Source organism: Gossypium arboreum, chromosome 5, assembly GCF_025698485.1.
Source record: "Gossypium arboreum isolate Shixiya-1 chromosome 5, ASM2569848v2, whole genome shotgun sequence".
Taxonomy (NCBI): Eukaryota; Viridiplantae; Streptophyta; class Magnoliopsida; order Malvales; family Malvaceae; genus Gossypium; species Gossypium arboreum.
The window spans coordinates 33,795,470-33,823,034 of NC_069074.1; the positions used below are offsets into that span (position 1 = coordinate 33,795,470).

The 27,565-nt window shown below is 32.9% G+C and overlaps 2 pseudogenes; both read left to right on the forward strand.

The window, feature by feature from the left end:
* Window positions 1-9,484: 9,484 nt before the first annotated feature.
* Window positions 9,485-17,220, forward strand: LOC108451346 (probable terpene synthase 9; annotated as a pseudogene).
* A 508-nt stretch (window positions 17,221-17,728) lies between these two features.
* On the forward strand, window positions 17,729-19,810 carry LOC128292643 (probable terpene synthase 9; annotated as a pseudogene).
* Window positions 19,811-27,565: the final 7,755 nt, after the last annotated feature.

The window sequence follows — 27,565 nt, forward strand, 5'->3', positions numbered from 1 at the left end:
AATTTTAGGACTCTCTGAACTGTTGTTTATAATTTTGGTTTTGGATGCGTTTTGATTTTTAAACTGCGATGTTTGGTAAACAATGGTTTTACGTAAATAAATGTTTTTGAAAATACAAGCTCGATTTTCAACTACAATGACTTACAAACTTCCGCTGCAAATTTACAATTTACTTAAAAGGACAATAAATGACAGTTTCATTTGAAGAGTATAATAAGTTTTTTTCGAAAATGTGGACTCTTTTAGTAACAATTAATATGAAAAACTTTTAACATGAAAGTTTTGTTTCAAAACCCTTTTTTGAAACATTTCCAGATTCGGCCATAAAGTCTAGGTCGAGTTTGGGATGTTATAGGAAGATTTTAGAATAAATGCATTGGGCTGTTTATTTTGAAGATATTTGGACGTGTAAAAAATCACATCTTTAAAATAACAACCCGAAAAGTTTACAAAAGTATAAAATCAGAATAAAATAGTAGAAAGTCTAAATAGAATGGCCGAGCTCCTGGTACGCTGACCGCCTAAGCCTGAGGGTTACCTGAAATTCAAGCAAATAGACAAAATGAGTTTACAAATTCAGTATGTAACCTATCTAATCAATTAAGCGGAATAATAACAAACACGTTTTCAGATATTATTATTCAGGCAGTTTTTCGATTCAAAAATGGAAACAGAGTATGTCAGAGTTAGATACAAATACATATACAGAGCTTATCAGATACAGACGCAGATACTTATATAGAGTTTATCAGATACAGATGCATAATCCTACCCTCATCCACTACACACCATCTCTGTCCACCCCTACACACCATATAGGGTATCAAGTACCCATCCATCCCTGCACACCGCATAGTGATTGTATGTCATGTTTCAAAATGACTGTAAACTAGGTGCCATATTAAAGTGCAATAAATTGCTAAAATCAAATATATGTGGCTTAGTGATAAGTGATAAAAGTAGCATGTTTTAATCTCGTTCTTAATGTGTTTTTAGATTATTATTTTTGCAAATTGGTGAATTTTATGGTCCTGATCATTTAAATTCGTGTTTCTATACTTAGGAGAGCATTTGGGAGTAAAAGGAGTGAAAAACAAGCGAAGATTGGACAATCAAAGCAGATTTCAGAAGCCACACGGGCTGGGCCTTCCCACATAGGCTGGACATACAGCCATGTGTCAGACTGTGTTGATTTCACAAGTCACATTCCAAACACGCGGAAAAATATTTTTTTTATGGAAGAAGAGAATAGGAAGCCATCAAAGACTATTGAAGAAAACAACTTGAAGAACACCATTAAAGCCGACTCTGAAGCATATTTCTATCAAGATTGAAGTTCTCCTTTTAATTTCTTTAAAGTTTTTATGAGTTTCTTTATTTCTTATGGTTATACTATCGTTGAGATGTTTTTATCTAAAATTATGAACTAATTCTCTAGATACCTAGAGGCGATGAAACCTATGATAAATTCTATTATTTGATTTCTATTTACACGATAAATACTTGAATCTTTTTCTCAATTAAGTGTGCTTATCTCCTATTTTAATATTTCTTGAATATTAATTCATGTTTAATGTGCTTAAATAAGAGGAGGAAGAATCATTGTTTAAGAGTAGATCTAGCATAATTAACTGGAGTTGCATGCAATCCTAGAAATAAGACAACAAAAATCTACCAAATTAGAGTCAAATCTAATAGGGAAATCTATAGATCAAGTTAATGCGACAATAGGGGTTTTAATTAGAAAGAAATTTTAATTAATCAACCTAGAGTCGTTGCTCTTAGTCTTGAAAGGGATATTAGCATAATTTAGATATTTCTACAGATCAAGATACCAAGTGAACAAATCGTTTAATTTAGATTCATAATGATAAATGAAGTCTAGGAAGATTCTTTCTTGGGTATTGTTTAGTTTCTTAGTTATTATTCAAATAAATTCCTGATTTATTATTTGCTGAGTTCTTTAGTTAATTAATTTAGCAGATTCTAGTTTAAACAAATCACTCAAATTTGTCGGTTAAATAATAGGAAAATGGTAATTACTAGTACTTTAAGTTCTCGTAGATACGATATCTTTACTCACCATAGCTATACTATTTAACAATAGGTGCACTTGCCTTTGTCGTACTTTTAGTTAGTTTCATGACTATCACTTAGCCACCAGAATTGATAGACTATTAAACTGCCACACTTCCTCATTTACACAAATCCTAACCCAATGCAGATACAGAGCTATCAAATATCAGAGATGCGTATACAGTGATACAGATTCAGATCATATTCAGATAGTGCAGATCGTACACATATAGCAGATATCACATTAGATATGTGTGCAAATAATGGATTTTTCATCATCATGTCATCAAATACCAAGTTATATGGACTAATTCAGGTCATACGAACCCCACAAAAAGCCTACATTCAATTTGAACGGCGTTTACGGACCTAGGGAGAAATTCAGATTTTTGGTCCACACACTTGTGTGAATTCACACGGTCATCATAATTGGTCCGCGTGGCCCACATGGCCTGGCACACAGCCATGTGGCTCATATTAGTGCCTTACTCGAACTGTTACACGACCATGTGACCCAAGTCAAAGAGTTACACGGTCTAGACACATGTTCTTGTTATTTACCTATATGACTAAAAAGGAGAAATTGCAAGAACAAGCAGAAAAGTTCAATTTTGACAAACAACAAGCAAAAGCTAACAAAAACCAGAGAAGAAAGAACACAATTTCCTTAATAATTCAACCGCAAGATCAACAGAAGAAAGAAAAAAAGAAAAATACCAGTGAAAGGAAAAAAACACAGTAGGAAGAAGATGTTGGGGATTGGCCTTATTAAACAATGAATAAGTAAAAATAGCGGAAAATTTGAGAAATTGAGCACACAAATTTAACGTGGAAAAACCCTTCCAAAGAGGATAAAAAACCATGAGCAGGGGCGAAGTCAAAAAAATTTTTTAGAGGGGCTGGATGAAATTTTAATTTTTTATAGTTTATATCTTTATAATTGTAAAGGATTAAATCAAATTTTTATAATTTTACGGGGGCCAAAGTGCAATTTTACCTTTACTAATTTAAATTTTTTTAAAAAAAAATTAAGGGCCTAAAAAATAATTTTACATTTTAATGGGAACCGGGGCCCATGCCAGCCCCTCTGCCTTCGCCCCTAACCATGAGCAAAGATAATTATACTATAATGGCAAAAGAATGAGATTACAAAAGATGGAGATAAAAAAACTAAACCCTGAAAACAAATAACCCTCAAACGTAAACACAAAATTCTCTAAAAATGTTATGAGTTATAATCTCTAATAGGTGTATTTTCTAATGTTGTAAAAGAGTCTATTTATAAGCTAAATTCATAGGTTAAATAATAATAAAATAATCTAGACTAATTAGAATTTGATTGAAACAAATAAACAAAGTTTAACTAAAAGATTATTTATCAAATTTGACTGAAATATGAGTCACACTCAATAAATCTCCACTTTGACTCATATTTTCACAACGTCATATTTGCAAAAGCCCGCCACCGGCCTATCTTGAATTATGTAAGGAATTAACTAAGTCGAATCTATGCTTAGAAACTAGAAGACCTCTAGCCTTCGACTTGTACATTGCCAAATCAAAACTAAATCGGTCTAATTTTCATGAGTACAGTGCCCTAACTTTTCAAAACTTGCATCTAAAAGAGAATCTCTCTTCAATGAAATAGTCGTACATTTTTCCCTCCTATGACTAGGTTGCCTCCGCTCCAAACAAGTTGACTTCGATTCCGTAATAGATGAGGGATGTCCAATTTCACCGGTCACTGTAAAACCTTCCATAATATAAAGATGTAGGTTTTTTTACCTTTTAACAAAACAAGAGCTCTATGAGATACCTTAATGTCGCTCGACTCGATGTTGATTCTACAATCTTTTGAGTCTAAAATACTCAAGGAGATGAGATTCTTTTGTAAATTAGGTACATACCTGACATCTGAAAGTGTCCTAATCGTCCCATCGTGCATCCTAATTTTAACATTACTAATACCAATTCCCTTACTGGATGAATCGTTTCTTATGCGCACAACTCCACCTTCAACTAAACTATATGTAAAGAACCATTCTCTATTGGGACACATGTGGAAAGAACATCCCGAATCTGGGATCCATTAGGACGTAAGCTCGGATTTCGCTCGTTGAAACTAACAAGAAATCGTCACCACTTTCTTCGGCTAAATTAGCACCAGCTACATCTTTCTCGTTACCCTCAGTAGCCCTTTTATTTCACAATTTATAACAATATGCTTTGACGTAACCTAACTTTTTACAGTAGCGACACCTTTTGTCTCCCTTCTTTGATGCTACCAAAATGGAAGTTTGCCTATTTGCCTTTCTATCTGAACCAAACTCATTGTCGAGCTTGTCTCTACTCAACAAATGACCATTCACATCTTCGAACGAGAGTTTGTCTCTGCCATAAATTAGGGTCTTCCTAAAAGACTTGTATGAAGGAGGTAAAAAGCACAATAATAGCATAGCTTAATCTTTATCATTAATCTGAACCTCAACGTTCTTTAAATCATTTAAAAGAGTAATGAATTGACTGATGTGATCTTTAAGAAGCTCACCTTCGTTCATGCGAAATGTAAATAAGCGTTGTTTCAACACTAAACTAGAGATTTAGCCACATAAAAAGTTTTTAACATTTTCCACAAGGTAAATGAGGTCTTATCCATCAATACCTCCTGCAATACAGTATTAAGAGGCACAACTGGATTGCAGACAAGGTCTTTTCATCAAACTTTTCTCATTCTACTTGATTTAGATTCTCAGGCTTTTTCTCGATAACAACCCTTTTCAGGCCGGTTTGAACTTGAATTGCCATCATCCGACTTGCCACAAATTGAAATTTATGATACCATCGAGCGTCTCAATTTCAAACCTTGTTGCTGCCATTTCTGAACCAGCTAATCTATGAAAATTAAACTAGCTTTGATACCACTTGTTGGGGATCGATCCGATTAAACAACGAATAAGTAAAGATAGCAGAAGAAATTGTGAAATTGAACAGACAAATTTAACGTGGAGAAACCCCTCCAAAGAGGATAAAAAACCATGGGCAAAGATAATTATACTATAATGGAAAACGAACGAAAAGTACAAAAGATGGAGATAAAAAACTAAACATCGAAAACAAAAAACCCTCAAAATGTAAATACAAAATTCTCTAAAAGTGTTATAAGTTCTAATCTCTAGTGGGTGGGTTTTCTAAAGTTGTAAGAGAGCCTATTTATAGGCTAAATTCATAGGTCAAATAATAATAAAATAATCTAGACTAAATTATTTCTCAAATTTGACTGAAATAGAAGTCACACTCAACAGAAGAAGATAGGGACATGAAGAGAAATTTTAGAAAAATAAAAGAATTTAATTATTTTAAAATAAATTAATTAAATAAAGTAGCATAAAAATATATTTTTCCCTAACTTTCGTGATAACTCAAACACAAGACCTAAGGAACACAGAAACTTAACCATTGAACCACTAGAGTCATCGTTAACACAAGATTACACAGAATTAAACTTAGGTTGCATGTTCACATATAAAGGTTGAATCAAATGAATAACAAAATTTTCTAGAAGTGGGACTTCAACCCTTAATCTCAAACACACAATTAAGGCTCTAAAGCAAATATATATTTAATGACAAAATTTACCAGGCAAAAGTTTAATTTTTAGGGTGTTACAACTTGAAATTATTATGGAAGTGGTATCTTATGCTGATTTTTAGTCTTCTTTTATAAAGAAGAGATTAGATTATAATTCTTATGTAAACAAAACTTAAGTAGTATATAAACTTAAGTTTTTCCTAAGGTAAGGATAACCAAGAGTTATAATCGTTTGATATAGCACAAATTTGTTGAAGTGAGGTATGTGTATGTGTGCATTATTTCTGTAAGCAATTAAGAGAGTCTCTTGAGTTACAAAGCTAAGTTTTTGAGGAAGAACTTTCTTTAATATGAAAAAAATGTATATATACCCTTTTAATTTAACTATTTTTATGTTAATGTTTCTAAAATTTTACGTTTAAAATAAACATTTAATTATATAAAAAATTTAAAAGTTAATTTATCCATTTAAATAATTAATTATTTATTTATATTTTATCTATAACAACTTGTTAAGTGAATACTTTAAAATTTTATGTTTCAAATAAATTGTTAATTAAATAAACAAAAGTTAAAAATAATTAATCTGTTAAATTTAACTTATATAAATAAATAAATTATTTAATTATCTTTAAAAGAAGAAAAATATAGACATTAGATAAAAAAAAATAGAGGTACACTACTTGTCTTAATATTGATGCTTGTGTAGCTTATTATATCAATAATTTCATGAGATAATAGAAATTTTGGAACGTGATTGAAGATTAAATTTTTATATACTAGAATTGAGGATTTTAAAAATAAAATACTTTTCTTACCTATTTTATAATTCATATTTGAAATTTGTTCCAACCCACTTTATGTTTTTTAAATATTATAATTGATTAAAATTAGTATATAATTTACATTTTTAAGCTCTCAGCGTGAATATTGGTTAGTAATTTTTTAAATATTTCTTTTGATTACTATTAGAACATCCGTATTAAATTTTTGGGTAATCTACAAAAATAGTAACTTTTGTTTGCCTCAGGTTACATTTTGTCATTTATGTTTGAAATGTTACGTTTTAGTCACTTATGTTATTATTTTGTTATGAAGTGATCACTCTACCGTTAAGTTCCGTTATCTCTCTAACAGTAATCCTACATGGCAGTCCAACTAGATTTTAAGTGCCAACTTGGATTTCTAAATGGGATAAAAATATATTTTTAATTAAAAATTTAATTAATTAAAATTTTCAAACCTAAACCTTAACTAAAAAAAATTGTTCATATCCTCTTTTTAATTTTTCTTCCATCTCTTCTTTTTTTCAATAGGTTTTTTTTTCTCATTTGATTGGAAAAACTATTATTAAGATCAAAATAGTTGAAATCAAATTGACTGCTTCATAAAGTTGGATTCAATAGAAGGTTCAGGTATGTCTTCTTTATATTTCTCCATCTCTTTATTCAGTACTGAAAAACAAAAGATTAGATTTTTTTATTGTTTAATGAAAACCCTAAATTAGAATTCTTGATATTTTCTTCTACTTTTTAAATTGTTTGTAAACATGTATTTTATTTTGTATCAATAGACATCCCATAAAATACAACCAGAAACATGTTTCATTCAAACTAATTTTAAAATTTTCAGAAAAGGGTTGTTACTTTCATTGTTCTTGTTCCTAATTATTATATTTTCTAGTTCTTTCACAGTTCTTGAATAATTAGTTTCTCAATCAAATTTTTTCTGATCTGAATAAACTTGTATGTTCACAATCTCTTTGAGGGTATTCCAGATTATTCTTTCTTATTGTTGATTTCAACTATTTTGATCTTAATAATAGTTTTTCCAGCCAAATGAAAAAAAAAACCCATTGAAAAAAATAAGAGACAGAAGAAAAATTAAAAAGAGGAGATGAACAGTTTTTTAGTTAAGGTTTAGGATTGAAAATTTTAATTAATTAAATCTTTTAATTAAAAATTTATTTTTATCCCAGTTAAAAATTTAAGTTGGCACCTAAAATCTAGTTGGACTGCCACCTACAATTACCGTTAGAGAGATAACGGAACTTAACGGCAGAATAATCACTTCGTAATAAAATAATAATATAAGTGACTAAAACGTAACATTTTAAACATAAGTGACTAAAATTTAACCTGAGACAAATCAAAGTGACTATTTTTGTAGATTGCCCTAAATTTTTATAACAAAAAAATCATGCATGATATGACACATGTCAATTTTAAATTACTACTTGCTAAAATTGTAGGTCAAAAAAAAAAAAGAAAAAACCTTTCCCGTTTTTGTAGAAATTTCCAAAATTTAATCAAGATAAAATAAATTGAGTGGGACACAAATATTTTCAATGTTCCACAATTTGGGTTGCTATGTGTCGGACTTCAATTTTCCTTTAGTTGATTGCTATTTAGATTTATATGAAACTCCTAATGACAATTGTAACAAGTAAAATTATTACAAAATTGATTTTTTATGTTTTATTTTTACTTATTTTATCTATAGCAAAAACAATTAGAAAATATAAAATATACTCTTTACTAAATTAATTATCTATAATCATTTTTATCTTAAATTTTAGTAAAATTAATTCTGTTCTTAAGTGAAATAAAAATAAATAAATTTTAGTTAAAATATTATTTTAATAAAATATTTAAATTTTATATAAAAATATTAATTATATTTTATTACATGAAAATAATCTTTAATAAATAAAATGACACTTGTAAATTTTATTAATGATACAACCAAAGTATCTCTAATTAATAACATTATTAATATATTATAGTTTTTAATTTAAAAACATTATTAATGATACAACCAAAGTATCTCTAATTAATAACATTATTAATATATTAAAGTTTTAATTTAAAATATTAGAAAATCAAATATGATCTATGAAAAGATTTATTGGATTTAGGCTCAAAATTTAATTCTTTTTTATGTTTTTAATCCACTTTTTTAATTTTTGGGTAAACTAGAAATTAAGGTCACTAAACTATTAGTATATTCACGTTTGGGTCACTCAGCTTAAAAAAGTTACAAAATGATCACTACACTATTCAAAAGTTTTTATTTAAGTCATTAAGCTTTTAAAATCTTTGTTATATAGCCTTCTCTGTTCGCACCGCCTGCACCAATCAAAAGTTCTCATTTCCTTTCTCTTTTAAAATTCATTTTTTTAATTAAACAACTTTAAACTTTAAGAATCTGTGAACCAAAATCTAGACAATTTTCCTCTCAAATCTTCGACACTAATCAACTTGGATCTAAGGTATGTTCTACTTATTGATAAGTATTGATCTATTGTACCAATCATCAAATCAATGCTTTGGATCTCGCTGGCCGAACTTTAAAAAACACACTCAACACAATTTCTTAAAGAAAAACTTTTGAATAGTTCAGTTAGCTAAATGAAAACTTTCAATAATTCAATAATCAGTTTATACCTTTTTGAAATTGAGTGGCGATAATGTAACTTACTAACAGTTTAATCATTTTGATTATTGTTAATTTTATTTTGTAATTTTAATTCCTAAATTTAATACTATTTATTGCATACCGACTTATTTATTTATCTTTAAGTAACATTTGAGTTTAATGTGGACATAGTAGAGTTGGGTTCCACTAAATATTTTTATTTGAGCCTACTTTTTAGATCGATATTTTTATTTATAACTAAATGCAAATAATTTTCTAATAAAAATAAATTTAAATAAGATGAAACTGAATTTACCTAAAATATAAAATAAATCCATAAAGATATTGACAGTCCACAAACTCCATATAAAGACATCCAAGCTCAAATAAGCTCCATAGCAATTCAAAACTTACAATATACTCAAGGAATAAGCAAATCTCAAACTTATTTCTCAATGGAACCAACATCCCAATCCTTGAATGAAGAGCAACGTCGAACCGCTAACTATCATCCCAGTATTTGGGATCCCACCGCCATCCTATCCTTTACCACTCCATACACTGTATGTTGTTTTGCATGCTAGGCTTGTGATAAATGTTATTATAAATATATGTTGCATGTAACAGCCCTTTTTCTTTTGAATTTTAGTACGAACTCTATGCTACACAATTGGAGGATCTGAAACAAAAGGTTATGAAATTGCTTGCCTCAACGAAAGACACAACTGCCTTGTTGAAGCTAGTAGATTCAATGAAGAGGCTTGGAGTGGCCTACCATTTTCAGGAACAGATTCAACAGGCTTTCAATCAATTGAATTCGGATCTAAATCTTGTCTCCAATGATCTTTCCACAGTAGCATTGCATTTTCGGCTCCTACGAGAGGATTGTTATCCTATTACTGCAGGTTTGTTTGTTTGTTTCTGGATGCTTCAGAATTGTTAGCTTATTAAGCACGGTCACGTTACAAACAAATTATATCCTTTTCTTGTAACACCTTAAACCTGGTCTAAAAGTTTAAACTGAATCCCGAATGCTACATTAATCATCGAAGTGATCGTAGGAAAATTTTACCCAAAACAAATTGTCTCAAATTCCACTACAACATTTTAAAGTTTAACAGACCGAAAATAATTAAAACGGTAGCTTCTAATCAAAAAAGTTATAGTTAAGTTTAATAACTGTACAAAATAAAAAGTTCGATTGAAAATTTAAAAATAAACTTGTACCACAATTTTATAAAACCCTTTAGTTCAAAATCAAATAACAAAATAGAAACTAAAAATAAGAACTGATAATTTATTGTTCACCGAGACTGTCCGAGACCTTCGTATACCGAGTCTAGCGTCAAAATTTAAAAATGTACCTGAAAGGGGAAACACTAAAGGGGTGAGCTACATGAGCCCAATGTGAGTTCATAACGGGACTTAAAACAGAATTACAAAACTCAGTTCCATAGCGCAATAGACTTTCAGATACAAGTAGAAACAGATACCAGATAAGGAACCAATGCCCCAACACGCAATCAGAACAGAGCACACCAAGCACAAACAGAACACTTAACACACTTGTTGTTCAGACAAACAGAATGCAATCAGATAATCTTACACCCAAACAGATGCACATGAATGTAGTCAGGTACCAAAACCCACCCATCCAGCCAACACACCTCTCCGTCCCCTGATCACACCCCAAAAGAGCTGTTAAAGCTCATCCAACTAATCACACCAATTAGGACCTCGAAAGGCCCATCCAACCCTACACTCTATGAATGTGGACTATGCCACTCAGAATATTATGTAACGCCCCAATTTTCGGGAATTCTGTGAATGTTGCCAAAATTTCATGCTTTGATTTTGTCATTTGTGAGTGAAATTATGAAATAGGACCTATGTGAAAATGTTTGAAAATGCTATAGGCTAAATTGAAGTGGCCAAATAAATAGGAGGATTTGCATGATAAACCTCCCATTTTACATGAAGTGGCCAACCATCATGTTGTTGTAGACAAAATGTACACTTGATATCCATAATTTATGGTACAAATTGATACAAATTGATAATAGGTTAGGTAAATGTTCCATGATAATGGGTTAGGTAAATGTTTCATGATAATGGGTTAGGTAAATGTTCCATGATAAGAATATCATGTCTTTTGTATTAAAGAATTAAATGGATGAAATATGAAGTTTTATTAAAAGAAAAAGGGGTGAAAAGAACAAAGTTTTGTCCATCTTAGTTCATCATAGCTGAAAGTTAGAGAAGAGAAAGGAGAGGAGAAAGCTCTTGAGTATTTGGTCATTAGGAGGAGGAAAATTAAAGGTAAGTTCTTGGTACCTTGCTTCTATTTTGAGGTTCATGAGTTCTTCTTGATTTTACCTTAACTCTTGAAGTATATTTTGATTTTCAGTTGTGTTGTGAGCATTTAGTCATGAATTAAAATGAAGGAAATGGTTGTTGTTTCATGTTCTTTTGATGAAAAATGGAAGATAGGTGAAGTTGAGCCAAACAAATAAGCATGCATGTGCCTTAGATGTTAAAGGGAAAATCAGCTAACATGTTGTGCTTTAAAATGATGAAATGGAGATTATACTTAAGTAAAATCATAGATATGTGATGATTGATTGGTGATATACATGTTTAAATAACAAGCATGCAAGTTAGGTGTGAAAGAGTGATTTGGTAATAAATCTGCTTGGGACAGCAGCAGTAACGTGACTTTAGAAAATCACCATAAATTGTGGGAGATGAATTAGAAGCTGAATAAATTATGTAATTAAAGCTTATTGAGTCTAGCTTCTAATGAAATAAACAAGAACATATTTTGAATTCTGTACAATGAGAAATTTGATTCGTAATGAAGAGTGGTCAGATTAGTCAAACAGTGAAACATGGGAAACTTTGAGAAAAATCTGGTATTGATTGGCTAAACCAAAAATTCTGAAAATTTTATGGATAGAAGATATATGAGTCTATTTTCAGGGAAAATTAACGGCACTTGATTTGGAGTTTCATAGCTCCAGTTATAAATGATTTAGTGACTGTTGGTCAGGAAGACAGCTTGCAGTGAAATTATGATTATGTGGTAAACATTGACAAAAATTTGTTAATGAGTTGCTTATTGATTTCTTATAAGCTTACTATGATCTGTAGGTGTGGTTGGCCGAATATTGTAAGGGGTTAATACGTAGTTTGTATTTGAATAGTTAGATTAACGTGTTAGTAATCCAATTGTAGGCGGTTCGTGTGTGGATCTCGTCGGCATATCGTCGCAAACAGGTGTGTAACTAACACCCTCTTTCTTAGTCTAGATCGACAAAAGCCAAAAAGCGAAATGCGAAAACCGGTATTTTGTAGATTCTGATGAAAACGAATGCTCATGAGGTAAATCGATTAATGTTTTAGTAAGCTGCAATGTTTGGAATGCAAAGTGCATGACTTACGTGCCCTCGATATTTTTGGGCTTAATGGGCCAAAATTGGAATGATGGGCCAAGCAGGCCCAATTCGGTAAGAACCCTCGATGCGTGATTACATTAGTACGTGAAAGGTAGGAATATGCATGAAAAACCCTAAAATAGATAAATTACTGAAATACCTTTAAAAGTGAAAAATTTACAGTTTTACCCCTAGTAGATAAATTACCGAAATACCCCTAGGGTTAAATTGACCTAAATGCATGTTTGACTGTTGTTATTTACTGCATGCCATGTTGTTATTATCTGATGCATGGGATTGGGATATTGACGGAGGAAGTACTGAAAGTGGCTTGTCCACGTCTTGGAGGCTTTGCCTCAATTCTTCGATAACTATGCAAAGGCCGCAAGCTGTGGAGTGTTAAATTTGGGTGGGTTGAGCTATTCCCACATGGAGTGTATGGCTGGTACGGGTGGAGTGTAGTGGTTGGTGGGTTGAGTAGTCTCCCAAATGGGCTTGCATATGTTTCTTGATGTTGCATGTATTTTGAAATGGGCCTATGGGCCATCTTTATTATCTGAATAAGGGACTAAGGCCCGGTTATTGTAATCTGAAAAGGGCTCGGCCCAGTACCACTATTACCCAAATGGGCTTGCATATGTTTCTTGATGTTGCATGTATTTTGAAATGGGCCTATGGGCCATCTCATTATCTGAATAAGGGCTAAGGCCCGGTTTATTATAATCTGAAAAGGGCTCGGCCCATACACTTTATTACTGAATGGGCTTAGGCCCAATAGGCTTGAGTGACTTGGGCTTTGAATGGGTTTTCCTTACACACTTGAGTTTCCCCAAACTCACCCTTTTATTTTCATCCACGCAGAAATCCCCAACCATAGTGGGCTTGGAGCGTGAGGGAATTTGATGGCCACCGATTCGAAAGTTTGATTTTCTTCGGTGAACTGGACATCCTTTTAATTACGTTTGAGGTTTTGGGCTTTTAAATGTAATAAGGCCGCTTATTTATTTTTGATGGTTTTAATATGTATTACTAAGATAGGTAATACTTATTTTAACTATTCAAATTGGATAGCTTTAGGGCGTTTTCAAAAACAACGATTGATTTCAAAATAACACGACAACAAGCAAAACTTCCGCAATGAAAGTATTTTCCAAAATTAATCACTTTTCCTAAAATGACTTAATCAAATCAGTTTCCTAGAAATATCCATGACGTTAAGGTGTGGCAATGGCGGTATGCATGTCTAGGATTGGATCCGAAGGAGCTTGGTACTTAGCGATCCGATAGACTCACCACCTCTTTTAGGTTTCCTACGGTGCAGACTTCCATTCACTGTAACCCTTAATGAATTAATCTTTTGAACATCAAGTACGATTTTCTAGACTTAGAATGGAATTTTTTTTTTACGTTTTTGATGTGGCATGCCAGATCCGGCTATAACTTCTGGGCCGGGTTTGGGGTGCTACATATTATACGTAGCAAAGCTAGCGTATATGCAGTACAGTGCAATATGGTAGTCTGTTGTACAGTCATATTGCAGTTTAAACTGTCAGATCAGATAATGGTATGCAACAAAGCTGACGTACGTGCGGTACAGTGCGGTAAATCACTGTACAAATAAGCTTGCAGTTAAACTGCCAGATCAGAATAGAAACAGTCTTCCTTCTCTTCACAACCCAACCTGAAGTACTTTATGCAAGTGCATCCATGCATTCAGACCCACGGAAATAATGAACACGTCAACAGACAATCAGACAAAAGCAGATATGCACACATGCCCAAAAAACCGGATTCAGAATCAAACATCCCCTACAACAGTCGCAAACAACATATAAGCAAAATACATGGCCTCAGAAACCGAAAACGTAAACACCCTCACTAAAACTTAGCCAAGGGTCGCAATACTCAAACATATTTTTAGATTAAAAACATACACAAACTAAAATTTGGTGTCTTAGGACCTCACGGTCATGTGCACCAGTCGTGTGGAAAACTTAGGCTGTGTGGGGGGTAAAAAATGCCCGTGTGGAGGGAGGCACACGCCTGTGTGGCAGAGGCACATGCCCGTGTGAACCGGGGACACTGTCGTGTGAACGGGCTGTGCAACTCACTGTCCAATTGTGCTAAAGTATAATACAATGCAAACACAGTCGTGTGAGGGTCTCACACACCCGTATGGGATCCCTAAATCCCCAAATTAGCCACACGGCCGTGTGGCGCCAAAACACCAAAATCCCTAATTCCCAAACATATATCCCGTGTGCCTAGGGGACACGGCCGTGTGTTAATTGATAAAAATCCCCAAATCGTCCATATGGCCGTATGGCTAGGCTGTGTGGCACCAAATCTTGCCCGAAAACCCTAATTCCTAAATACACACGGCTGTGTGAATCAGCATACGCCCATGCGGCCACTCGTGTGGTCTCGAAACCACCATAAAACAGCCCCGAAAAACATGTTTTCACCCACGAAGCACCTCTCAGCCCTCGATAGTTCGAAGTTATACCAAATCATACAATTCTAAGCAAAAACCAATAGTACAACATCGAAAATAATAGGTTTGTGAACGCGCACACACACACACTGTTGACTTTTCGATAAGTCGGATCAAAATCTACAAATAAATTAGAAAAGGTACAAAACCCACACGTAATTCGCAATCGAGGATGCCCAAACACTGACTCGACGACGAGGAAGAAACTCTCCAAAAGCCACAAGCAACACCAATTTCAAAAAAAAAATATGGCAAGAGAAAAAGAAAACAGAATGTCCAGAAAACAAAATAATTTCGAGATAAAAGTAAAATAAAAATAAACAGTTGTAAATATTAACTTAAAACGAAACGAAATAAAATATTTTTCCAAAATGCCCACACAAAGACTCGAACAAGAACCTTGAGGTATAATAACGCTCACTAAACCACCAGACTAACAAGCCCATTCTAACACTTTAACATGCAACTAACCACAATAGCACACCTTATACTTAGACCCTAACCATAAAACTCAAATCTTCTAACCTTAAAATCCAGGGTTTACATTTCTTGTTTTCTTTTTAACTACTCCTGCAAAATTAAACAGATGTGTTGGAGAAATTTAAAGGTGAAGATGAGAGGTTCATGGGGAGCTTATGTGAGGATGTTGAAGGGCTTTTGAGATTGAATGAAGCTTCATTCATGGCAATACAAGGCGAAAAAATCCTTGAAGAAGCTAAGGCTTTTAGCAGCGAAAATCTCAAGAATGTAATAGCGAAACTAGAGAAAGTTGAGGCTAAGCAAGTTCAACGGTCATTGGAAGTTCCACTTTATTGGAGGATGGAAAGGATTGAAGCACGAAACTTCATTGATTCCTACGCCATGGATGATTCAAACAGCTCAGTTTTGCTTGATCTGGCCAAGTTAGACTACAATCTTATCCAGTCAGTTTACCAACAAGAACTGAAACAACTTGCAGAGTAAGATTAATTTACTTCTAATATATGGTTTTTATTTTCGAAATTGTTTTTTTATTCATTGGATAAAAATTAGGTGGTGGAGGGAATTGGACTTCAAGGAGAAGCTTAGTTTCAGCAGAAATCGATTGATGGAAATATATTTTTGGGCTACCGGTTTGAGCTTTGAACCCCAATATGCCAAATGCAGGATTTGCTCCACTAAGTATGCATGCCTAGCAACTGTAGTTGACGACATCTATGATATATATGGATCGCTTGAAGAACTCGAATGTTTCACCAAAGCAGTCATCAGGTAATATATAGAGTCTTTGTTTTATAATATTTTTATAGCAGCCAAAATTGGGTTATTGATTATATGGATTTGCAATAGGTGGGATGTGAAGGCCGTCCAAGAACTTCCAGGGTACATGAGAGTAATGTTCTCAGGCATTTTAGACTTTACTAATGAATTAGCCCAACAGACCTTGAAAGACCATGGCCTCGACGTTCAGCCCTACATCAAAGAACAGGTAACAAGGAGAACTTGAGAATTAACATTTCGTAGAATTGGCTCTGATTTGTTGTTGTTACTTTCCAATTGCAGTGGGCTATACTTTGCAGAGCTTATATCACAGAAGCTAGATGGTTTTATGGAGGTCAAACTCCCACTTTCGATGAATATATTAAAAACGCATGGATTTCAACTGGAAGTCTTGGAGGGTTAGTTCTTCTTTGTTTTGTGGAGGCAGACTCCATTGGTAATCAATTTCCAAATTGTCTCAAGGATTATTCTCAATTATTTTACTGGTCATCTCTCATTACTCGACTCAGTGATGATCTGGGTACTTCCAAGGTTATATCTTCATTTGCAATATATAATTTTTCTACAGTTACTAAATTCTAGATGTGCTAAATTTGTTTCATTTTAAAGGCTGAGATGGAGAGAGGGGACATACCGAAAGCAGTGCACAGTTACATGATTGAAAAAAGAGTATGAGAAGAAAAAGCACATTGTCATATAAAAGAACTGATAAGCAATTCATGGAAGAAGAGCAATGAAGAAATTTTGAACAATCGTTTTCCTCGAGTTATTGTGAATTTATCTAAGAACTTGGCTCGAACTGCTCAATGCATGTACCAGCATGGTGACGGACTTGGGACATCAACGGGTGTTACTAAAGATTGTATTGTTTCATCAATTCTTAAGCCTATTCCAATATAGATCACCGATATACTTGCTCTCATTTTTATGTTTTCAATTTAAGTAATTTAATTTGATAAATGCATGCATTTGAATAAAGAGTTAATATTATTAAATCTTTGTTTTATTTTAAATTAATTTTATATTTTCTTAAATCTGTAATATTCTTAAATTGAAGGCTAAATTAGATTTATATGTCAATTTTTTTAATTGATCTTTTAGGCTGTTTTTTTTTTAATTAGGGAAATAGACCGATTTTTGAGAGAGTGTGTGAAAGCGCGTTCAGCTAGGCGCTCTTTCACACTCTCTCTCATCGGTATTTTTTTTAAATTTTGTTAAGGTTAAGATTTTTTTAAGAATTAGGGTTTAGTGTTTTAAGAGTGAAACCGTGAAATTTTATTTGTAGATTTAAGGGGGTGGGGATGCGATGACTCGTCTCAAAACACATACATTTCATATGTCATGTCGGGATAGGACCACAACCTCATAAACTCATCTTATGGACTTTAAGTTTCGAGGTGGCAGTGTTTGATACAGTCACGGGTCGAAGTCTAAGTGGAGGTCCCAATCGGCAACTGTGATGTGGTCAAGGGTTCAAGTATTACCAGGGGCCAGTTGACGTTTATTGTGCGGTCATGAGTTCAAGCTTTTTAGATACCCGCAAATGATGCCTTATATATATCATACATAAGATTTAGTTCATAATCATAGGAAAAAACAGAGGGATTTCTGGTATAATCAACGTAATTGTTTTCTCTATTTCCAGGCACCCAGTATCTTTAATCTTTCATTCTTATTTGAAGGCTAACACTGAAGTGGACACAAGAGGGCTCTCAGGCGAAGAGCGGATGTTCCGTCAAAGTAGAGGTTAAACTTGGGTCGGGCAGCAACAGTTGTAGTTATTAATAGGTTGTTTAATAACGACAACTGTTATCTCCTCGAAAGGAACATCACATTTACTCCAACATTACAACTGTTGCCCGTTTGAGAGTCCTCCTCAACATCCAAAGATGGCGATGGTACTTGCAAGAACTAAAACAACTAGAAGAGTAAGATTAATTTACTTATAATATATGGGTTTTTTTTTTTCGAAATTTGGTTTTTATTCATTGGATGCAAAATAGGTGGAGGGAGTTGAACTTCAAGGAGAAGCTTAGTTTCAGTTGAGACTAATTAATGGAAATATATTTCTTGGCTACTGGTTTGAGCTTTGAGCCCCAACATGCCAAATGTTGGATTTGCTTCACTAAGTATGCATGCCCAGCAATTGTAGTTGATGACATCTATGACATATATGGATCACTTAATTAATTTGAATGTTTCACCAAAGCCGTCACCAGGTTTTATATTCTTTGAATTATAATTTTTGTTTACTACAAATTGTTTTTATATGCAGGTGAGTTTTAAATTATGGTCATCTCGATTATATTTATCATAATAATATAATTGATGTAATCACAATTATCACATTCATATCCCATATCGTGCTATTTTATATATAGATTTAAGTCCATAATGTGAAGAGATAAAGCCGTGGAATTGGACAATTTAAATATTGGAGCCTTGGATGATATCGGTTCTATATACTTCGACTGGGACGTCAAGATTTTACAAGGTATATTGGTTTTGAAATAAGGGGATGTTAAGGCTATTTAAGGACTACCAGAATACATGAGCGTAATGTTTTCAGCCAGGGCGGACTTCACTGATGAATTAGCCCAACAAACCTTGAAAGACCATGGCCTAGTTGTTTTACCTTGCATCAAAGAACAGGTAATATTGATAATTTGAAAATTAACATTTCATATAATTGAATTGGGTGTTAAGACTCAATCCAATAAGCTTGTTTGGACTTAGACAAGATGAATCAAATTTTAATAATAAATTAATATTTATTTAAATTTAATTATAAAATATAAAAATATTAATATAATTTTTTAGAAAGTTAAAATGAGCTAATCCTGATGTGCTAGGATTTAAACGTTTGTCTGAATCACAACTTGGTCATGACCACCAATGCTATTTGATACCTCTAATTTGTTGTTATTTTCGAATCGAAGTGGGCTATACCTTGCAAAGCACATATCACAGAGGCCAAATGGTTTTGTGGAGGTCAAACCCCAAATTTTTTATGAATATATAAGAAATGGATGGATTTCAATTGGAAGTCTTCGAGGGCTAGTTCTTTGGTTTGTGGAGGCAGACTCTATTGCTGATCGGTTTCCAACTTATCTCAATGATTTCTTTCAATAGTTTACTGTTCATCTCTCATTACTTGACTCAGTGATGACTGGATACTTCCAAGGTAACATATTCATTTTCAACACTTTGCTTCAATCTTATACTTTATGTATTTATTTTGTTTCATTTTGAAAGCTGAGATAGAGAGAGGGGACCTGCCGAAAGCAATGCAGATTTACATGATTGAAAAAGGAAGAACCGAAGGAAAAGGCACGAGATTATGTAAAAGAACTGATAAGCTATGCATAGAAGGAAATCAATGAAGAAATTTTGAACACTTGTTTCCCTCAAATTATTGTGAATTTATCTAAGAACATGAGCTGCTCTATGCATATACCATCATGGTGAAGGAGTTGGCACATCAATTGGTGTCATTAAACATTGTATTGTTTCTTCTATTCTTAAGCCTATTCCAATTTAGACAACCAATGATGGATTTCTTTTCTTTTTTAATTGGATAAAGTTGATATAATCACCCAACTATAAAAAAAAATTTATTTAAGAAATCTAAAATAAAAAGTTTGCAATTTAAGCACCAACATTATATAGTTCAATCATTTTGATCACTCCCATTAAAATCACAAGCGGTAAGTTGACATGGTAATTAAAAAAATCAGTATAACAATAAATTTAGCTTAATTTAAAAAAATAAATCATCAAAATTTACAAATATTCTCAATTTGATCTTAATTATAAAAAAATCAAAGAAATATATAAAAATACATAAATATTTTTAAAAAATATAATAAATTTAAATTTTATATTAATATTAATATTAAATAAATATGACTTAATTATTGATATTTCTTCGCTTCTATTTTATCAATTAATACAATGCAATTAAATACTATGCTTATTCTTAAAAATTTTAATTTATTAAATTTTTTTTTGATACCAAAAATTTTGGGGTTGTAGTATTTTAGGAATAGACTTGTCTATGGGTTAGGCCACCCAGCCTAACTCAAAGATCCGTCTGAAAAGTTAAAGGATTTGGGAAAAAATATAGACTCTAAAAATGATATTGGAAAAAAATATAAGGCCCGTTTAGAAAATAGGTTGGGCCTCTGGTAAGACTTTTTTTGCCCCAACACGAATTTGCAAAAAGAACAAAATATATATGTTGTTCCTATTGTTTTCTCATTGTTTTGCTGTCATTTCATTATTATGTTGTTACTATTTTGTTATTATTGTTTGGATATTGTATAACTCTTATTTTATTGTTAATTTTGCTCCGTTTTAGAGGCATTTGCATGTTAAGTTGTACCTATGTTAGTGTTAATTAAGTATAAAGTTTTTTTAAAATTTATTTTCAATTTGTTATGAAATATTTATTTTAATGTTTTTAGTGTTTTTGAAGTAATATATTTTTAAAAATTACATAAAAATAATATAAAAATTAATCTGAGACGAGTTTGGCCATACTTGGGTTTTAGCATTTTTATTTGGGTTGGGCTTGGGCAAATCTTTAGACTCATTTTTTGGGTCGGGTCTGAGCCTATCAAATAGGTCTAAATTTTTTTCAAGGCCCGACCCGGCACATGACTTTGTTTACCGGCGAGTATGGGTTTAGGCAGTGTATGGGAAGTGTAGAAATGAAAAGAGACAGTGGGTATTTTCGTGAATAAAGATTGGGGTATTGAAAGTGTGGTGGCGAGGTTTGAATTGAAGGGTGACGGTGATGATGAATGGTGAGGAAGAAAATGAATTGGTGATGATGATAATGATCAATAGGGTTAGCTGGGGATAGGGGCGAAGCCAGAACAATTTTTTTAAAGGGGGCCAAATGAAATTTTAAACTTTTATAGTCTATATCTTTATAATTTTTAAAGGATTAAATTGAATTTTATAATTTTAGGGGGCTAAAATATAATTTTACCTTTACTAATTTAAAGTTTTAAAATTTTTAAAGGACTTAAATAATAATTTTTTATTTTAGGGGGCCAGGGCTCCTGCCAGCCCCCCTAGCTTCGCCTTTGGCTGGGAATGGCCCCAAAATTTTGCACTATGCAAAATAACTTGCTTACTAACCTCCTTTGCTATTTTGCAGGTGCTACTTATAAAAGTTTAGGGTAAAAGCTTACATGGATGGTGAGCTGGTGTGTGGTAGAGGCCATTGGTGCTGGACTGCTAGTACACCAGTACAATGGTGTCGATCCAGGGGTGGCTGGCCACTGGGAGGCCACCTTTTGTATAAAGTTGTTGGAAATTAGAGCTTAGGGATCATAAAAGAAGTTATTTTTGTAATCCAAATAGAATATAATTAAATACTTGTAAATATATATACAAATTAAAATTGAAGAGAGATTCACTTACCTTTGGTATAAAAATTTAAGTGATTTTACATCATTTCATAACTTTTTATACTATATATTAATATTTTAACAATACAAACATATTATTCCATATACTCCATTTATGTAAATCACACGTTAAGTTAATGATAACTTAAAATTTTTCAACTATTATTTTATGTTAAAATTTATCAATCGTTAAATATATATCAATATAGATAATATTTTAGATTGATATGATAATAATATCAAATCAATTAAAAGTTTACATGCATAGGAGGTACAAATATCTTAATAAATTCAATGGTTAGATTATTAAAATATTAATGGTACAAAAATTATTAAATGATGTAAAACCACTAAATTTTACACCAATTAAAATATAGGTTTAATGATAAATTTGGCTACTAACTTTTGCGTGTTTTGTCAAAATGGCCCTAATTGTATTTTTGAACCTTTTTTGGCCATCAACCTTTTGTCTTTTTTTTAATCTACTTTTTCTAAAAGATTTAATGAATAAATTGAAGTTTAAATTTTTTTCTTTCAAAAGGTTTCAATCTTTCATACCTTTGTCTCTTGAGAAGTTTTTCTCTTGGGTTAATTTTTTATATAATTACGTTTATTTTATTTAAATTAAGAGTTATATTTTTAATTTAATGTATTATTTATTTTATTATTTTTCAAATGTAGTCATCTTATTGGGTTATCTAAATAACAAATTACATCTCATTAAAAATATTTCACATATGAAATTTCACATCATCTCCGTTAATTTTTTAATGATACTTTCATTAAATCTGTTAGAAAAACAGATTAAAAAAAACAAAGGTTGATTGTCAAAAAAGACTAAAAATATAATTAGGACCATTTTAACAAAACATACAAACGTTAGTAGCCAAATTTGTCATTAAGCCTAAAATATATTAAACATTTAAAAATTGTAAATGACCATAAATGGGCTCAAAGTCTTATCAGCCCAAATTTTAATGAAATCCAAAATTAATTGGGGAAATCAACACAAATATTTGGCCTAAATTTAAAATTTTTTAATAAATATGAAATAGGCTTTAACATTTAAATTTTTAAAAAATTATTTACTCTCTCAATTTGAAGGTATATGTCGCATATCTCCCTAAGAATAACCTCCGACAGGGCAATGACCCTTTGTAAGCCAGTGAGCCATTGTCCACTTGAGACTTATTTTAAAAGACTACAAATTTAAAAATTCAATTTTAATGGAGAGATGAAGTTAGAAATCCCAATAATACATGGGTTCAACAAATCTCCTACGCTTCAATTCAACTCATATTTTTAATTCTTAAATTAAATTTTTTAATACTTTAGTTGTTTGACCAAAATATTTGGACTACCTAGTTTAGAAGTTACAAAAGTTATGTCCAAGTAGGAAAAAATAAGGTGAACAAAAAATATTTCTAAATTTTCATTTCATGAAAGATTTTATATTGCATTGTTTTGCCTACTTAAAGATTATGTCTTTATATATTTTTAATATAAGAAAAAAATTCAGATAATTGTTTTGTAATAGTTAATGTGGAGTGTGCATCATATTTCTGGAGAAACAGATGGCGACGTCGCAAAGAGAAGGATCACGATGTTGGGACAACGCGACTCGGACTTCACGATGAGACGAAAACAACGTCACAACGTCATGATATGTTCTCCTATTTGGCTGTCATGTTTTAAACTTCAAGCAGGATTGCTTCTCCCAATTGGACTCTAATTATTTCAAGAATATTTTAGTATTATTAGAACTCTAATAATCTAAGCCTATTTAAACGGGTCATTGTATCCTTATTTTGATTTGCATATCAGTAAAAATGGTTTCTTCTTTGGGGGCGACAATATGTATTCACATATGAGTTTTTGTGAGAGTTTTGTGGTAATTATGAAAAGTATTTTTGTGAAAAATAAAATAGAATAAAATAAATAAAAATAAAGAACACATAAATTTTACGTGAAACCCTTTGGAAAAAAACCACAGGCAGAGGAGAAGAAAATTCACTATGTCGAAAAATTTTTACTCAAATACAAGAGGAATAGACTATGTCTATTTATAGGCTTGCAAAGCCATATTCTAGTAGGATTGAAACACCTTATCCTAATCAATATAAAATAGATGGAGTTTAATAAGGTTTAAAACCTTATTCTAAAATAAAATAAAAGAAGTCTAGTTCTATATAGATTTTACTTTTATTTTATTTTCCATCGTATTTTATTTAAATAAAATTTGGGTCACTTAATTCTAACAATCTCCACCTTGACACAAATTCTCAATGAACAAGTTCTTCATCGCGAACTTTCAATAAACAAGTTCTTCACCTCTTCCAAAAAACCCTTAAAGGTTTAACTTCAACAATGAACATCAACCAAGTCTAAGCAATGCTCAAACTTGGTTATAGGAAGTGACTTAGTCATCATATCTGCAGGATTTTCATGAGTGCTAATTTTGCTCACAACAATATCACCACGAGCAATAATATCACGAACAAAATGATACCGAATATCAATGTGTTTTGTTCTCTCATGAAACATTTGATCTTTTGTAAGAAAGATGGCACTGATTGTCACAAAATCTGTCTTGATTTGAAGGTCTTCATTGAGTTCACTAAATAGTCCCTTCAACCAAATAGCTTCTTTACAAGCCTCGATAATCGCCATGTACTCAGCCGATTGGTAGACAAAGCGATGTAGTTTGCAAAGTGGCTTTCCAACTAATTGCACAACCTCCGATTGTAAAGACGTAACTCGTGAGAGATCTTCTTCTATCAAGGTCTCCAGCAAAATCAGCATCAACATACCCTATAACTCCATCTTTAGTTCTTCCAAGCGTAAGCAAACATTAGTAGTGCCTCGTAAGTATCTTAAAATCCATTGAGCGCTTTCGGTGTTCTTTACGAGATTCGCCATGTATCGCTAAGCTGACCTTGTTGCATATGATAAATCGGGCGTGAACAAACCATAGCATACATGAGAGATCCTCTGCACTAGAGTATGGAACATGTGACATGTACTCAATCTCATTATCGATTGAGGAGATAAGGCCGATGAAAGTCGAAATGAAATTTGCTAAAGGAGTACTAACGAGCTTAGCACTCTGCATATTGAACACGCAAAGAACTTTCTCAATGTACCCTTCCGACTTAGGTACAATTTACTTGCTTTTCTATCTCCGAGAATCTCCATACCAAGTATCTTCTTTGCTGGTCCTAAATCTTTCATCTCAAATTCTTCACTTAGTTGGGCTTTAACCTTTCTTATCTCTCTTTTATCTTTTCTTTGCTATCAACATGTCATCAACATAAAAAGTAGATACACAAAAGAACCATCACATTTTTCTTAAAGTAGACACAACTGTCAAAACTACTTCTTTTGAAATCATGAGAAGTCATAAAGGAATCAAACCTCTTGTACCCTTGTCTTGGTATTTGTTTCAAACCGTAAAGGGACTTTTTGACAAGCAAACATAGTCCTCTTTTTCGAGACTATAAAACCCTCGGTTGTTGCATGTAAATATCTTCCTCAAGTTCTCCATGCAAAATGCGGTTTTACATCTAACCGCTCAAGCTCCAAATCATGCATGGCAACAATACCAAGCAAAGCTCGAATCGAACTATGCTTAACAACTGGAGAGAACACATCTCGTGAAGTCCACTCACGGAATTTGATTGTAACCCTTTGCAACAAGCCTTACTTTATATCTGGGTTCTTCAACTCCTGAGTCCTTCTTTCTTTTAAACACCCATTTACAACGAACGACCTTTTTACCTTTAGGAAGTTTTACAAGATCTCATGTTACATTTTTGTGGAGTGATTCCATCTCCTCTTGCATAGCAAACATCCACTTTTACGAGTCTTCACACTAATCGCCTCAGAATAATTAAATGGCTCTTGATTAGCATCTATATCTTCACCACATTTAAAGCATAAGCAACTAGATCAACCTCGGCATACTTCTTTGGAGGTTTAATTTCTCTTCTTGTCCTGTTTTTGGCGATAGAGTATTGCGGTGAAGAAGCAACTCTATTCTCAATTTTTGTCTTGGCTTGAGGAGTTGATTACGTATTAATCGATGCTCCACCGCTTTTGGTTTTCTTTATTGGAAGAGTCTTTAAGAGATAAGTTAGGTAGCATAGCGGTTTCATCAAAAACAACATCTCGCTAATCACAACTTTTCTATTTTCAGGACACCATAACTTATAGCCTTTTACACCGACTTTATAACCAAGAAAACGCATTTAATGGATCTCGGTTCCAATTTTCCATTATCAACATGAGCATCGCGAGACACCCAAAAATCTTTAAATCGGAATAATTAGCGGGATTACGGACCATACCTCTTGTGGAGTCTTTTTCTCAATGGCAGCGGATGGAGATCGGTTGATCAAAAACATGCGATGAAAGGTCGCATACGCCCAAAATGACTTGATAAGTTGGCATTTGACAACATACATCGAACCTTCTCCATGATCGTTCTGTTCATTCGTTCGCAACGCCGTTTTCTTTGTGGAGTATGACGAACTGTCAAGTGTCTCATGATCCTTCGACTTGCACAATCTATTAAACTCATCAAAAGCAGAACTCTAAGCCATTATGCATGCGGAGTATTTTATCATTTTCCGTCTGTTTTTCAATCATAATTTTCCAAGACTTAAATGTGGAAAACACATCGCTTTTACGCTTCGGAAGAACGCCCAAACTTTTCGGAAAAATCATCAATAAAGGTTAGCATATAATTAGCTCCACCTCTCGAAGGCACTCTGGACGGCCCCCACGATCGAATGGATATACTCCAACGTTTCCTTCGTGTTATGGATTCCTCTAGTGAATCGAACTCTCTTTACTTCCCAAAACACGGTGCTCACGAAATTCGGTTTGCAAATTCCTTGCCCATTAAGAAGTCCTCTTTGCTTAATTCGCCATGCCATTCTCACTCATATGCCCTAGGCGCATATGCCAAAGTTTAGTAATATCATCATCGACAAGGAAGAGGAAGCGGCAATTGCATCACCGATATGAGAGAACCACAGTAAAACATATAACTTGGCAATCTTTCTTTGCCCTTTCATCACAACAAGGGACCCTTTGAAATCTTTAAAACCCCACTTTCGGTGTGTATCATGCCTTTTAAATCAAGAGTACTCAACGAAATTAAATTTCTTTTCAATTCGGAACATGCCGACGTCACTAAGTGTTCGACAACTCCATCTTGTTTCATAAGTTGTAAACCAATCCGATTGGGACTCATGTGGAAGGTGCGACTGAATCAAGTATCCACTCGCTTACTTTAGAATCATTGATGAAGCAACTAGAAGTTCACCATCATTGTAGTCTTCTACAACATCACTTCACCGAATTTTCCGTTGTTTTCCTTTTGATTCATGACCTCCTTTTAATCTTATTTTGTAGCTTATAGCACTCAGTTTAATGTGCCCTTTCTTCTTGCGAAGTTGCAAGTTTTACCTCTGTTTGAAGATTTCGATCTACCCTTAGATTTACCACGAGGATTCCGTTCACGTGTTCTACCACGATCATCATCAACATTCGGTCTTGTCTCCCACGAACAATGAGACCCTCTCCCGAGAGTTGGGTTTAACCACAAGATGCTTCATCTTATCATACGAGGTTAAAGAATCATAAACCTCATCAAGCTGTGAGAGACTCGCGGCTATATAAAATCGTGTCTCTAAAGGTTGAATAAGGCGGGGCAACGAACAAAGTAGAATCAACCCTAGATCTTCCTTATCATCTTGAACCTCCATGGCCTCCAAGTTTGAGAGAATTTCTTTAAACACATTAAGTGTTCGTGTATGACGCACCTTCCTCCAAAGCGATGAGCATAAAACGACGCTTCATATGCAACTTGC